A 14,830-nucleotide genomic window follows, 5' to 3' on the forward strand; every position below is an offset into this window, starting at 1 on the left:
TGGCAGCTCCAAAGGTGTCTCCGATGGGGTGGGCTGGTATGCTCCATCAATATGACTTGCACTGCTAATAAACATTGATGAAAATATATGGGCCGACAAGCCAATCACATATTCAACATCTTGTTACATGTTCATTAATACAACATATTCATTATAGTGCATGTGTGATACTTATAATGAAGTCTATAAATAAATGATCCTACTTAAGTGAATTATAATAAGATCGTAATATGGAGATCACTAGTCTTTAAGCATGTGTTCTAAACATTTGTATCTGAAGGATACGCAAGAAGGACATCAAAGTATCCGGATAGAATAGCACTATCTACCCTCACTCATATGTTGAGTATGGTCGGTCCCCTAGCCATTAGTGTGGAGACACTAAGGATAGATAGTGGGTACTCTTTAGTGGAAGGAGTCACTGAATTGATCAGTACGAATCCCTAAATGGTATTATACCAAAATGTCAATCAGGTCGGTTCACATCATGATTGTGTAAGTGGTCCTTAGACCTGAGACACCGAAGACTTCTTGGGACGGACGGTTGTACTTTGACTATGGCCAATGAGTCTCTAATCATGGAATTATAAATGGTCTTAGTTCGGGTACATCAAGAAGTTCACGAAGATGATTGAGGGGTCAAGATGGGATTGTCCACCCTCGGTATAAGAGGTGACAGCTCAAGGAAGACGATGTGATGATGTCCTTGGCCAAGGCAATTAAATATCAGAGAAGAGTTCTCGGATGATTTCCGAATGCATTAGTACTAACTCGGATGACTGATTAGAGTTTGATAGTTGACCATACCCTAAGCTGTTTAATGAGCGTCAAGTGGATGAGGGACTATACATACACGATAACCGATGACAAACAGATTTCATGAAGTGAGTCGATACACACTCCTTTGTATCTTCTAGAACACGAGGTGTAGCTTGGCACCTCATACGTTGGAAGCTCAACCAATCGATTGGGTTAAATCAATTTGACATTAATTAATCTATATGATGATATGGTTAATTGATTTGGAATGCCAATAAAGGTTATTAGGCCGCTGGAATCGTGAACTAGACTGATACATGGGGCCTAGAGGATCACAAGCAAATGGTCTTTTGGACGTTGGAAGATATACTTAAGTTTTGAGGGTTTTTATGAAAAATACCCACTTAGTATAAACAGGGGAAGGCCCTAAACAAAAGTCACCCAGGCCAGAATTATTTAGGGGCCTTTCCCCTTCTTCTCCCTTCTCCCAACACCCCCTCTCTAACCCTGATGCGATCAGGACGACGTAATAACGATGAGGGAGAAAGAACGGGGCTCGTCAAGGAGAAGGAGGAGATTCAACATGCCGAGGATCGTGCGGATACATCGAGAGACTGCACACTTGAGCAGCTCAACTCGTCTCACTCTGGGATCCAAGAAAATACAAATGCAATCTGTGCAAAGGTACTTCATTTAATGATTTTATTGATGTCACTCGATTCTGTTCAAGTCTTTTGCTGCAGAATGTTTTGATTTCTTCATCCATGTCAGGGCCTCTAAAACCCAACAAACACAACATTAAAAAAGCCATTCTTAAGGTCAATGTAGGAAAAATGAACAAGAGCCATTCATAGATCAAATGAATAAACTAATAATGCATACGTACATATATAAAGAAGTACATGTATCTCTCTTCTTGGCCCTCGTCCTAGTACTATATAAAATATGAGCCCAATGTATGGGGAAAATGCAAAATTTTGAACATTCTATGAATGAAAAAACAAGGTCATATATAAAAACAAATTAGAGAGCATCTCACATGAGTATAAAAGCAGAAATGCACAAAATCAAAAAATAACATTGCAAGTTCTGAAAGATACCAATAACACCTACAATAGATATCGAAAGAAAATAACAAAATAATAAGTAATATAAAAGAGGAAACAAATGAATGAATGATAGAAACAAGCCATATAAGGATGCACGCATGTGAACACAGTTGCACGGTAAAGATTATTATATCATATTGGTATATGATCTCCATAAAAAACCTGATAAAATAAAAAATCGTACACATCATAAAGCTAAAGAAGTTTATTTTGACAGCAAACTATGCATGGGAAGAAGCAAGATCATGACAAGATAGCAACACGATAAACCATACCTCATAAATAATATCACAAGTTCATAAGTATGATTCCATCTTGCTATCGAGCATAATATTTGTACAGCCTATTTTAAGCTCAATATGGGAAAAGAAACAACAAAAAACCTAATAAAAGGGAACAAAGAAAGAGCGCTGTTAATAAATCATAATGAAAAAGTAACGAACTATAACTACTTATTTTGAAAAGTACATATTCTCTCTTTTGAGCGTCCTTCCTTTTAATATTCTTTGTAAATGTGAACATACGCAAATAAATAAATAATTTATTAAGTACAATAGAATCTGGTAAACAGCATACAACATAAAAAAATAACAGTAAATATGGCTTTCATAAAAATTAAACCAAGAAGTATCTCACATGAAGATAGAAACCCAAAGTAATATAATCAGACTTGTCCCTTATTGGTTCCCTATTCTAGTCTGTCAACTTTTATGTAAATATGAAAATTAAAAAAATGTATCAGATAACTTACATTAAGATAACCAAATAAATATCCACCTAACCTGCATACGAAAGGAGCCAAAAAATAGTTAACGATGACAAATAAAAAATTGAAAACACTATATTTCATGGTTGAGGGATTGAGATGAAAGTCTATATTTAAGGATATCAAGATGCATCCAGCGTAAGATAGTTTCCATGAAACACCATAAGTAGACCATATTGGTCCTCTATTGTCAAGTATTTACAGAAGATTTACCAATTAAGAATATGTCAGACTATTGATCTTTATCAAACGAAGATGAAACAACTAAAGCAACATAATAGTTTCTACATCAAGTGCATTATATAAATTACAATTATCAAGTAATTTAAACAAATATAAAAGCATCAACTACATTAAAAACTTAGCATTAGAAATGATAAGAGATATCTGAAAATACCCCCCAACCTGCACACAAAAGACTGACAAAATAATTAGTGATACCAAATAAAAATAGAAAGTGATAGGTTCTAGAGGCCTTGAGATGGATGAACAATACAAAACGATACGCAGCGGAAGTTTCTTTGCGAATCGAATGGCATCGACAAAAACCATTAAAATGAAGTACCTTTGCACGAATCTCATTCGTGATTTCTTTGATCTCGGAGCGAGACGAGTCGAGCTGCTCAAGTGTGCAGCCTCTAGACGTATCCACGCGGTCCTCAGTGCGTCGGATCTCCTCCTTCTCGTTGACGAGCCCCGTTCTTTCTCCGTCGGCATCGTTATGTTGTCCCAATCACATCAGGGATGGAGAGGGGGTATGGGGAGAGTGGAGAAGAAGGGGAAAGGCCCCTGAACAATTCTGACCTGGGTGAATTTCGTTCAGAGCCTTCCCCTATTTATACTAAGTGGATATTTTTAAAAAAAACCCCCAAAACGTAAGTATATCTTCCAACGTCCAAAAGACCATTTGCGTGTGACCCTCTAGGCCCATGTATCAGTCTAGTTAACGACTCCAGCGGCCCAATAACCTTTATTGGCCTTCCAAATTAATTAACTATATCATCATATAGATTAATTAATGTCGGGTCGATTTAACCCAATCGATAGGTCGAGACTCCGACACGTGGGGTGCCAAGCTACACCTTGTGTCCTAGAAGATACAAAGAAGTGTGTATCGACTCACTCATGGAACCTGTTCGTCATTGGTTATCGTGTATGTATAATCCCTCATCCACTTGACGCTCCTTGGACGACTTAGGGTATGGTCAACTGTCAAACCCTAATCGGTCATCCAAGTTAGTACTGATGCATTTGGAAATCATCGGAGAACTCTTCTCTGATATTTCACTGCCTTGGCCAAGGACTTCATTGCATCGTCTTCCTTGAGCTGTCGCCTCTTATACCGAGGGTGGACGATCCCATCTTGACCACTCAATCGCCGTCGTGTACTTCTTGATGCACCCGAACTAAGACCTTTTAGAATCCCATGATTAGAGACTCGTTGGCCATAGCCAAAGTGCAACCGCCCGTCCACAAGACGTCTTTGGTGTCTCAAGTCTAAGGACCACTTACACAACTGTGACGTGAATCAACCTGATTGACAGTTCGGTATAATACCATTCAGGGATTCTAACGGATCAATTCAGTGAACTCTTTCCACTAAAGAGCACCCACTATCTATCCTTAGTGTCGCCACACTAATGGCTACGGGACCGGCCATACTCATCATATGAGTGAGGCTAGATAGTGCTATTCTATATGGATACTTCGATGTCCTTCTCGCATATCCTTTGAATAGGAATGTTTAGAACACATGCTTAAAGACTAGTGATCTCCGTATTACGATCTCATCGTAATTCACTAAATCCGATCATGTATTCATGGACTTCATTATACGCATCACACATGCATTATAATGAATATGTTCTATTAATGAATATGGAACGAGATGTGGAATGTGTGATTGGCTTGCCGGCCACATATATATCCATCAGAAAGCACAATACGTCCGAGAGGGAAAAGAGATGAACAAATATATGTCCCATGTTATCAATATTTATCCAGCATAAGACAATTCCCCTGAAACACCATGTATTTTCTCTTCGTGGTCGTCTATTTTTTAGTACCACGTTAAAGGTACCTATAAAAGTAAAGAAAGAATGCATCACAACAGTCATTTTCTTCAAAGGAAACCAACTAAAACAAGAAAAACATTTCTAAACCAACGATGGTATTATTAATGAAACTAGCAAGCAATTAGAACCAATATAAAAGCACAAAACCATATCTTCAAAAAACATAACATCTTAGCTGCAAAGATATATTGTAAATTACCAAAAAAACCTGCCCACAAAAAGGCAACAAAATAATTCGTGATAGAATAGAAAAAATAGAATGCACTATAAATGAAGGTGGAAAGAAATATGAACTAATATATTTCCAATGATATAAAGATACATCCAGCATAAAAAATTTGTCCTAAAACACCATGTATTGCCCTTCTTGGTCCTCTAGTTTTTCGAGTATCACCATAGAGGTACCTATGAAAGTAAAGAAATAATGTATCTTATGAATTATATTCATCAAAAAAGATAAACTAACAAAAAAATATAAAAGTTTTTAACCCAAGGTGGGAGAGGGATAAACAAATCTCTATCCATGGATATCAAGATGCATCAATCACAAGATAGTTTCCTTGAAACACCATATATTTCCATCATTGGTCTTTTTTTTTAGTATCACGGTGACAGAAACCATAAAAGTAATGAAATAATGTATTTGAGAAGTTATAAACCAATATAAAAGCTGCATAATTTTTTTTAAAGGAAGATAAAAAACTAAATTAAGAGAAACAATTATAAACCAAGCGTGGCATAGTTAGTAAACTTGTCAAGCAATTAGAACCAATATAAAATCACAGAACTAAACATTTGAAAACATGACATCGTCGCTGCAAAGATATATCTTAAATACATGTGAGACCTGATGAATGAAGGCACGCAGAAAGATAAGATAATATATATCCAACGTATCAAAATGCATCCACCATAAGACAGATGTTCTGAAACGCCATGTAAAGCTCCGCTTGGTCATGATATTTTTAGTATCAACATAAAAGTACATAAGAAAGAAAAAAGTGTGTATCACATCAGTTATACTCATCCAAAAAAAGATGAAAGCTAAAACACCATTACAGCTTTTAAGCCAAGCGTGGTAAATAAAATAAAATGTAGAACCAAAGATACACACATAAACCTATATGATAAAAAAACATAACAACGTAAGTGCAAAGGGATACCTAAAAACTACCAACCAAACCTGGAAACAAAAAGAGCAACAAAATATTTAGGGATAGCAAAGGAAAATAGAAAGCACTCTATGTGAGGGAAGAAGATATATAAAGAAATCTACAACCAAGGATTTCAACGTGCATCCATCATAAGGCACTTTCCCTAAAATGCCATGTAATGCCCCTCTTGGTTTTTTTAGAATCACTGTGAAGGTGGCTATAAGTCCAAAGGAATAATATATCAGATCACTTATATTCAATATATAACAACTGAAACAATGGAAAAGCTTATAAACTAAGTGTAATATACGAAATAAAATTATCAAACAATTGGAACAAAGATAAGAGACTAAAAACATATAATTATGATTATATCATTAGTGCAAACATATACCTAAAAAAACTAACCGAACTGCACACAAAAGAGTAGCAAAATACTTATTAATGGTAAATAAAAAATAGAAAGCACTATACAAAAGCGGGGGAACGTAGATGATTGAATCTGATATTAAGAGGCATCTAGCAAAGCCAACTGCCTTGAAACGCAAGGTATTGTCATTGTTGTTCTTCTATTTTTTGGTGCTACAATAAAGGTACTTACGAATGTAAAGAAAAAATGTGTCAGATGAGTTGATTTCTTTAAAAGAACATGACCAAACTAAAACAATATAAATGTTTCTTAAGCATGCGTTATAGAAGCTAAAATTATCAAGTAGTCTGAACGAAGATAAAAGCATGAAACCCCATCTTAAAAACATAACATCATAAGTGGAAATAAAAATCTAAAAATTCACAACTGATAATCTCAATTTTAGGGTTAAAATTTGTTGTTGGTGATTGAGATTATTCAATAAAAATATATTTAACCAAAGGCGAAAATACTTACCTTAGATCCTTACGTTCCGTCAGGATCACGGCGATCCACGAGTGCTGGTAAGCTCCCCCTCTTCTCCAATGCTTCTCCCCACACACCCAGGACACCAAGAACACTCTTGATGGATCTCAAAACTCACTATCTTTCAATCAGCCCACAAAAGTAGGAAGCAAGTTCAAGATGATTTTTACAATGATCCAGGGTTCTATTTATGGATCAGAGGGTAAAAATAGAAAGAGGAGGGGAAGATGAAGCAATGCTGAAAATTTCAGCTCAATCAAAGAGGTAGATCAAAAGTTATGGCCGTTTGAAGTTGAAGCAATCCTAGCCTTTATTTTATTGTCTCTCCTCATTAATGTCATTGGTTTCGTGCCTGTTAAGAAGTCAAAGCACTTGATATTTTGTGTATTTTTGTATTCCGTGGCTTTTCGTATTCCGTGCCACGTGTACATGACAAAAGGACAAAAAACAAAGAAGATAAACCTGTTTCTTGATGCTGACCTGGCGGCACGTCAGCGCACCACGTCACCCTACGCCATAAAAAGCCAAAATACTTAATATTTCATATTAAATAAAATAAAATGCCAAAAAATATGTATCAATATATACTTTGACTCAGAAAAATCATATAATTTTAACTTCAATGTCAAAAAATTCCAGAAAAATAATATTCTGTCTCAAATATTATATTCTTTTAGAATATTGTGTTAGAAAAATCCTAAAATGCAATAAATTCAGAAATTTTTTCTAAAAATAGATTTAATCATTTTAAGCTTCATAACATGCAAAATGATTAATTTAATGCATAAAAACATGTAAATAAAATAATGTAAGCCACTAGAAATGCATGTTATCACCAACCAACATGCACACAAAAACATAAAAAAAATAATTAGTAATAGCAAAGAAGAAATAGAAAGCAGTATGAATCAAGTGGGGAAGAGAGTAACAAATCTATAAACCAGCAGATTAAGACGTATCCAATAGAAGACCATTGTCCAAAAACCCAATGTTTTGCCACTCCTGGTCCTTCAGTTTATACTATTAGGGTGAAAGTACATTCGAAAGGAAATAGAGAATGTATGGGATGAATTATATACTATCAAAAATAGAGGAAACAGCAAAAAACAAGATAAAATTTCAAACAAGCGTAGTATAAAAAATAGAAACTTTTAAGGAGTTTAGACAATGATAAAACCAAAAACAACATTCTAAAATATATAACATTGTAACTGCAAAGATATATCAAAAAATGTCCACCAAAACTGCACACAAAAAAGACAAAATAGCGAGTGATAGCGTAGAAAAAATACAAAGGCATCATATGTTACGGGGAGAAGAGAGAAGAATAAATCTATATTAAATAATAAGAACATGAATCCAGCAAAATATAGTATCCCTGAATCGCAATGCATTGCCCTTCTTGGTCCTCTATTTTTAGGTATCATGGTAAAGGTACATACAAAAGTTATGAAATGATGTGAGATCAATTGTATTCAACAAAAGAAGATCAAAAACTAAAAGTATAAAGGTTTTTATATCTAGTGTGGTAGACAAAAAGAAACATAACATTGTTAGTGAAAAAATATATCTAGAAATTGTCACCGAATCTGCACACAAAAAGAGCAACAAAGAATCTAGAGGTAGCAAAGAACAAATAGAAAATAGTTTATGTCACGAGGGGGACAGAGATAAAATTCTAAATAAAAGGATATTAAGATGCATTTTGCATAAGACAGTTGCCTGAAACACCCTGTATTGTCTTTCTTGTTACATTATTTATCTATGTCACCATAAAAGGTACATATGAAAGTAAAGCACGAATAAATCAAATAAATATATTCATCCAAACAACATAAACAACTACAAGAAGATAAATATTTCTAAAGGACAAGTGGTATACAAAAGAAAAATAAAAACATCTGGAACAAAGAGAAAATCATGAAACCAGATTATAAAAAACATAACATGGTTAGTGCAAAGATTAATATGGAAAACATAACGTCGTTAGTGCAAAGCTGTATCTAGGATAGCCACAAAACCTGCACACATAAGGAATAGCAAAATAATTAGTGATGGAAAAGAATAGAAACACAATAACTCAAGAAGGCAACAGACATGTAAACATCTATAATAGAGGATATCAAGATGCATCCAGCATAAGCAGTTTCCTTTAAATATCATGCACTGCCCTTCTTGCTCATGTGTTTTTCAATATCACCTTAAAGGTATGTACGAAACTAAAAAAAGAATGTATCACCTATTTATAAAAAAAACAAGATAAAACCACTAAAACCATCTATAAACTCGTTTAATCCAGCGTGGTATAAAAAATAAAACGAAGACTCAATTGGAACAAACATAAATGCATAAAATGATATTATAAAAAAAGATACCATCGTTAGTGCAAAGATATATATAGAAATAGCCACCAAAATATGCACACAAAAGAGCAACAAAATACTTAGAGATGGCAAAAAAAAACTTGAATGAACTTTATGTCAAAAGGACAAGAGAGACACAAAAAACTATATAGAATGATATCAAGATACATCTAGTATAATGGGTTGCCCTGAATTGTCTTGAACTTCCTTCTTGCTCCTTTATTTTTTAATATCACCATAAAGGCACGAATGTATCGGAAATACGATATGTATCAAAACAAGATGTAACAACTAAAACAATGAAAACCCATCATAAGAAAGAGTGGTATAAAAAATAAAATTAAGATATAAGTGGAATAATGATAAAGCATTAAACCATATAATAAAAATCCTAACATCATTTGTGTGATACATCTATAAATAGCCACTGAACCTGCAAATAAAAATAGCAACATAATAATTAGTGATTAAAAAATAAACATAGAAATAACTATATCTCAAGGGGGCAAGAGGGATGAAAAAATCTACATAGAAGGATATCGAGATGCATCTAGCATAAGCAGTTGTGCTGAAATCTCATGGACTTGCCTTCTTAATCCGTTTCTAATATCACCCTAACTGTACCAATGGAAGCAATGGAATAATGTATTAGTTCATCTATATCCATGAAAAAAAGATGAAAAAACTAAAGGAATATATAAGATTCTAAGCAAAGCCATGTATACAAGATGCAATTAAAAACATTGGAAACAAATATAAAAGTATGAAACCACAGAATAAAATCATAAGATTGTTAGTAAAAACATATATGTAGAAATAGCCCCATGACCTGCACACAAAAAGAGCAAAAATATAAATAGTGGCAGTGAAGAAATTATATAAAGCAGTATATGTCAAAAATGAAGAAAGATAAGAACATCTATATCGAAGGATATCAAGATGGTTCTTGCATAATTTGTTGTCCTAAATCATCATGTATTGCCCTTTTTAGTCCTCCGTGTTTTAATGTCCCAATAAAAATTCCTCTGAAAGTAAAACAACTAAAACAGTATAAAGTATATAAAGCAAGCGCGGTGCACAAAATAAAACTTGAACAAAGATAAAAACATAAAACCCAATAATGAAAAATGTAACATAGTTAGTGCAAAGGTATATCTAGAAATATCAACAGAACCTGTGCACGAAAAAGGGCAATAAAATAGTTCGTGATACTAAAGAAAAAATGGGAAGCACTATAACTGAAAGGGGTAAAAGAGATTAAAAATCTATACTAGAGGATATCAAGAAGCACCCAGAGTTAGCAGTTTCCCCGTCATGTATTGCCCTTTTTGTTCCGGTGGTCTTTAATATTACTGGAAAGGTACCTATGAAAGCAGAGAAAGAATGTATCAGATAAATATTTTTTATCAAAACAAGATGAAACAAATAAACAAATCTAAAAGTCTATGAGCCAAGCGTCAGCATAAAATTTAGGTACAATTTGGAACAAATCATAAAATGAGATTATAAAAACCAGAACATCATTAGTGCAAGTATATATCTAGAAAAAGCCATCCAACCTGCACATAAAAATAAATACAGGATATTTAGTGACACCAAGGAAAAAATAGAAAAGCATTGTACGTCAATACAACAAGAGAGATGAGAAAACCTAAATTGAAGATAAGAAGATGCATCTAGCGTAAGCAGTTGCCCTTCAATGTCATGCATTGCCCTTCTTGCTCCTGCATTTTTATCACTCTTAGGAAAACCTATGAAAGTAAACCAAACATGTATCAGATATATGGTATTTCGATCAACAATATGAAACAACTAAAACAATATAAAACTGTATATAGCAAGTACGCTATGAAAAAAAAAAAACAAATGTTACAAAGATGAAAGCAAAAAACCAGATAATGAAGAAAACAACGTCGTTACTGTAAAGATGTCTTAAAATAGCCACCAAATTCTGCATGCAAAAAGAGCAATAAAGTAGTTAGTGGTAGGAAAGAAAAAATTAAAAGGCACTATACGTCAAGAGGGCAAGAGAGATCAAAATAACTATATCAAACGCTATCAAGATGCATCGAGCATATGCAATAGCCCTGAATAGACATGTATTACCCTTATTGCTTATTTTTTTTAATATCAGCGTAAAGGTGCTTATGAAAATAAAACAAGAACTTTTCATATCAATAATATGTATGAAAACAATATGACAAAACTAAAATAATATACAAATTTATGAAGAAAAGTAGAAAACCACTGGAAAATAGATAATTGAAAAACCAGTTAAAAAACATAACATCATTAGAGCAAAGATATATCTAGATATCAACACCAAACCTACACACAAAAAGAACAGCAAATAATCAGTTATAGCAGAGAAAAATGTGAAGCAGTTTACGAAACGAGGGAAACATAGACTAAAAAACCTAAATCCATGGATATTAAGATGTATCTATCCTAAGACTGGTCTAGACATCAACACCAAACCTGAGATGTCATGTCTTGCCCTTCTTTCTCCTGTCTTTTTTAATATCACCGCAATGGTACCTATGTAAGTAAAGCAAAAATGTATTAGATTAATAATATTAATTCAAGCAATATGGAACAAGTAAAACAATATATAATTTTCTAAAGTAAAGCATGGTACAAAATAATAAGAAACAAATGGAACAAAGAGAAAATCATAAACCATATTATAAATAGATATCTAGAAATAGTCAGCCAACCGGCACAAAAAAAGAACAACAAAATAATTAGTGATACCAAAGAGAAAATAGAAAGTACTATGACTCTAGAGGATGCCACGATGCATGTAGCATAAGCAGTTACCCTGAATTGTCATGTATTGCCCTTGTTGCTACATTCTTTTTTAATATTACTGTAAAGGTATCTATGAAAGTAGAGCAAGAATGTATCAGATCAGTAATATTCATCAAAATAAGATAAAACAACTAAACCAATATAAAAAGTATCTAAAGCTAAGATGATATACACAATAAAATTAAAATAGAATTTGTAACAAAGATTAAACCATAACAGATGAAAATTTAAAAAACATAACATGGTAAGTGCAAACAAGAAGAACAACAAAATAATTAGTGATACCAAAGGAAAAAATCGAAAGCGCTATACGTCAAGAGGGCAAGATAGACAAAATAATTTAAACAGAAGATATCAAAATGCATATAGTGTAAGCAGTTTCTCTAAAACGTCACATATTTCCCTTCTTGTTGCTATTTGTTTCAATATCACTGTGAAGGTACCTATCAATTTGAAGGAAGAATGTATTGGTTCAGTCATAACCATGAAAACAAGAGGAACAATCTAAAACATTATTGAAGTTTCTAAACTGAACCAGGCAAAAAAAATAAAAGTAAAAAACAATTGAAATAAAACTAGAATAAGAAAACTAGATAATCAGAACATAACATCGTTAGCGCAAATATATTTCTATAAAAAACCACCGAACCTGCCCACAAAAGAGCAACAAAATAATTCGAGAGACCAAACTAAAAATCTAAAGCACTACATCTCAACATGCAAAAGAGATGCAAACCTATATCAAATAGATCAAGATGCTTCTAGGGTAAACAGTTTCCCTAAAACATCATATCTCGCCCTTATTGCTCCTCTCTTTTTTAATATCCCCATATAAGTACCGACGAATGTAAAGTAAGTATGTGTGAGATCAGTTATGTCCATAAAAACAATACGAAACAAGTGAAAGAATAAAGACATTTCTAAACGATGCCTTGTACAGAATATTAAATTAAAATACATTAATAAAAATATAAAAGCATAAAACAAGATAATAAAAAACATAACATAGTTAGTGAAAAGATATATGCAGAAAAGGGTACAAAACCTTCGCAAAAAAGAAAGAGTAACAAAACTATTAGTGATAGAAAGGAAATTACAGAAACCGTTATATGTCAAGAGGGCAACAGAGATGAAAACATGTACATTGAACGATATCAAGATGCTTATGGTGCAAGTTAATGCACTAAGTCACCATTTATTTACCTTCTTGCTCCTATATATTTTAATATCATCTTCGTCTATTTCCAAAGGAAGCATGTTATAAAAAATCAAACTAAAAAACAATAGGAACAAAGAAAATAGCATGAAACAAGATAATAAAAAACATAACATCAGTAGTTTACATATATGCAAATAAATAGCCACCAATCCTGCACACAAAAATAACAATAAAATAATTAGTGAAATCAAAGAATAAATAAAAAGCACCATATCTGTAGAGGACAAGAGAGATGCAAAAACCTATGCTAGAGGATATCAACATGCATATAGTGTCAGGATGGGCCCTGAAGCCCCATGTATTGCCATTCTTGCCATATTGTGTTTTAATATAACTGCAAGGTACCTATGAAAGTAGAGAAAAATTGAATCAGATCGTATATATTCAAAAAAACAAGATGAAAAACTGAAACACTATAAAATCATATAAAGCATGGAAGCATAAAAAATAAAATAAACAACTGGAACAACGATAAAAGCAGAAAACCAGACAATAAAAAACATAACATTGTATGCAAAAATTTATATATCGATATAGCGACCAAACCTGCATACAAAAGACCAAAAACGTAATAAGTGATAGCAAAGAAATAATAGAAAGCACTAAATGTCAAGAGGGCAACAGAGATGCCAAATTGATATCAAAGGACATAAAAATACATTGAACATATGCAGTAGCCTTGATACGTCATGTATTTTCCTTTTTGGTCCTCCGTTTTTAGTATGCCCATAAATGACCTGTGATCAAAACAAAATGAAACAGCTAAAACAATAAAACAGTTACTAAAGCAAGCGTCATGTACAAAATAAAATTTAAACCATCAAAAAAAAGATAAAAGCATAAAATAATAAAAAAACATAGCATAGTGAGTGCAAAGATATATGTAGAACAATCTACTGAACTGCACACAAAAAACACAAAAAATTATTAGTGATAGAAAAGAATTTCTAGGAAGCTGTATATGTCAAGAAGGCAACAGAGATGAAAATATCTATATCATAGGATATAAAGATGCCTCTCGCATAAGTTGTTGGCCTGAAACGTCATGTATTACTTTCTTGCTCCTTTCTATTTTAATATCTTCGTAAAGGTATCTAGGAAAAAAAAGCAAGAATGTATGAGATCAATAATATTTGTCAAGCCAACATAAAAACAACTGAAACAAAATAACCATATATGAAGCAAACGTGGTGCATAAAATAAAAATAAAATATAATTGGAACAAGCATAAAACCCTCAAACCAGATAATAGAAAACATGATATGATTAGTGAAAAGAAACTTCAAGAAATGGCCACCAGACCTGCACACTGAAAAGTACAGCAAAATAGTTAGTGATAGCTATGGAAAAATAGAAAGCACTATATGACAAGATGGTAAGAGAGATGAGAATAAATCTATATAAAAGATATAATGATGCATCTAGCATAAGTAATTGCCTTGAAACATCATATATTGCCTTTCTTGCTCCTCTATTTTTTAATATAACTACACCTACATATAAAAGTAAAGCAAGAATATATCAGATCATAAAATGTTCTCAAAACAAGATAAAAAATTTAAAACAATATAAAATTTTATAAAGCAAGAGTGGTTTAGAAATAAAATCTTTTTAAAAAGTGGAACAAAGTTCTCGACACCAAATCTACACACAAAAAGAGCAACAAAATAATCAGTTAT

Source organism: Wolffia australiana, chromosome 17, assembly GCF_029677425.1.
Source record: "Wolffia australiana isolate 7733 chromosome 17, ASM2967742v1".
Classification (NCBI taxonomy): domain Eukaryota; kingdom Viridiplantae; phylum Streptophyta; class Magnoliopsida; order Alismatales; family Araceae; genus Wolffia; species Wolffia australiana.